The sequence below is a fragment of the Nilaparvata lugens genome, chromosome 6, assembly GCF_014356525.2.
Source record: "Nilaparvata lugens isolate BPH chromosome 6, ASM1435652v1, whole genome shotgun sequence".
Lineage (NCBI taxonomy): Eukaryota > Metazoa > Arthropoda > Insecta > Hemiptera > Delphacidae > Nilaparvata > Nilaparvata lugens.
The window spans coordinates 43627173-43629737 of NC_052509.1; positions in this window are offsets into that span (position 1 = coordinate 43627173).

Below are 2565 nucleotides of genomic sequence, written 5' to 3' on the forward strand. Positions count from 1 at the left end.
CGTTAATTTTTCCAACCCAACACCAGAGAAACCTGTTCTGCTTATCCTTGATGGGCATAGGTCACATTCAAAAAGCGTCCAGCTGATTAATCTTGCAAGAGAGAAAAATGTGATTTTACTTTGCTTTCCTCCCCATACTACACACAGACTCCAGCCACTTGATGTCTCTTTTATGGCTCCACTGAGCAGTAGTTACTATGAACAAGAAGTAAGGAAGTGGTTAATTAACCATCCAGACCGTGTAGTTACCATTGGACAAGTAGGAAGACTGTATAATGCTGCATTCCAAAGAGCAGCCTCAGTGCAGACTGCTGTAAAAGGATTTGAAAAGGGATTTGCCCTTTCAACCGCAATATATTTCCAGACCACTTATTTGCTCCAGCTGAGACTACAGAGAGACAGAATATCATGGACATTGACATGGTTGGAGCAGATCATCAACAAGAAGAATCGATTTCAGAGCCTCCCAGTGACCTTTCTTCAGTGCCTCATTCTTAAAATGTAGTCTCTGCTTCTTATGATAGTGATTCCCCTACTGTACTTCAAAGAAAAGTCTCATTGCCTGGACCTTCTGGTGAAAAAGCCCCTCCATCTTCTTTCAAAGTTTCTCCTCTCATGCTTATTATGCCTCCACCTCAAGAAAAAGAGAGAGTCTACAAGAATAAAGATGACAAAAGATGTGGCAAAACTGCCATACTCACAACGTCCCCATACAAAAAAGAACTGGAACTTGAAGAAGAACAGGGAAACCAGAAGAAACTCCCTAAAAGATTGTTATTCGAGAATCCAGAGAAAAAGAAGAACAAGAAAATGAATGAGAATGAAAATCGTAAGGATAGCACAAAAACAAAGAATAGTGGTAGGGTTTCCAAAGCAAAAAAGACAAAACTTGTGAGAAACAGTCAACCTTCAATCTTTGAATCTTCATCAGAAGAAGATGAAGAAGATGTTGAGGCATCTTTTGTAAGGAGCTTTTTTCAAATTCGAAACAGAAAGAAGGGTGGATCCAATGCTCAGGATGTTCAGGATGGGCCCATGAAGCTTGTTCAAAAATGCTGAAGAAGAAGATGAAACCTTTGAATGCGAATTTTGTAAGATCTACCTAACATCAACTAAAGACTGAACTTTGTGAAAAAAGTGGCATTCACGGGCTTATCCTTATTATTGACAGTTTATTCAATGATTTTTCTCAATCTGACAATATTTTTATGATTTTTGACTTTATTTTGTCATTTAAACATTTAAACTGTGCACAACGTGGCCGGATTGGTCAACGTGACCAATGAGGTCATGGATTTCTGTGGTGGGTAGTTTTTCAATAAATTATCAATTGATAGAATTTCCCTAGAAATTTTTGTCAACTCAACTACATTCATTTTAATATCAGCTTTGTATTAATTCGAAATGTGAACGATTTTTATGAATATATTCACAATGATTTCAAGTCATCCACATAATGTAACAGACTATTCTACAAAGCTTCAAATACGGTATATCAGTGCCAACTATTACATAATAATACATACATATGCATAGAATTCTTTCAATAATTGATATATATTTTTCAAATTGTTTGTTGATAAGATTTTTTCATCAATATATTACACTATACTTTCCAAAGGCTAATGGGTGACCATATTTATTTGAAGAGTATTATTATGCAGTTTATCTGTATGCTTGAATATTTGACTAACTTCAAGTACAAGTAATTGTTTGTCAATGGGAGAACCAAGAATTCATGGATTTCAGACTTTTTCCCCTTTTTTATTAGCCCTGTGATATTTATATTTATAAGAAAAGCTTGATGGTGATGTTACCGAAAAAAAGTAATGCAACAAGATGTGAGGAATATAGAACACTGAGTATTCTGTCGCATACATCCAAAATACTAACTAGCGTTATTTTGAAAAGGATTGAAGGTAAAATAGATGCAAACCTATCAGATGACCAATTTGGCTTCAGAAGGAATAGAGGAACAAGAGAAGCTATATTGTGTTTAAGGAACATTGTGGAAAAGAGTTTCGAAGTAAATAAGAAGGTGTATATTGCTTTTGTAGATTTACTCAAGGCATTTGATAGGGTAAATTGGAATGTCCTCATGCAAACACTCAAAACAATCAAAGTAGATTACAGAGACAGAAGGATCATAAGAGAGCTGTATACTGCTCAAACAGCATTTATAAAGGTGGGTGAGAAACAAAGAGAAGCTGCCATCAAGAGAGGAGTAAGGCAGGGTTGTAGTTTGTCACCGCTATTGTTCAATATCTATGTAGAACAGGCTGTCAATAAATGTGAGGAATATTGTTCAGGAATCAAGGTAAATGGATTAAGAGTGCAAATGCTCCGCTTTGCAGACGATATTTACAATGTGGATGAGACTGGTATTATGACAATTCCCAACAAGCAGTCTAGAGTTCTTGCTCTGCGAGGTAAAAAACAGGTTGGCTCTTTGAGTTTGGCTGAAAGGGGTATGCTTGTTACAGCAGAGACATGCATGAGTGCTGCTGGAAATTATATGCCTACTATGTTCATCTTTCCCAGAAAAAGGGAAAATCCTGCCTTAAT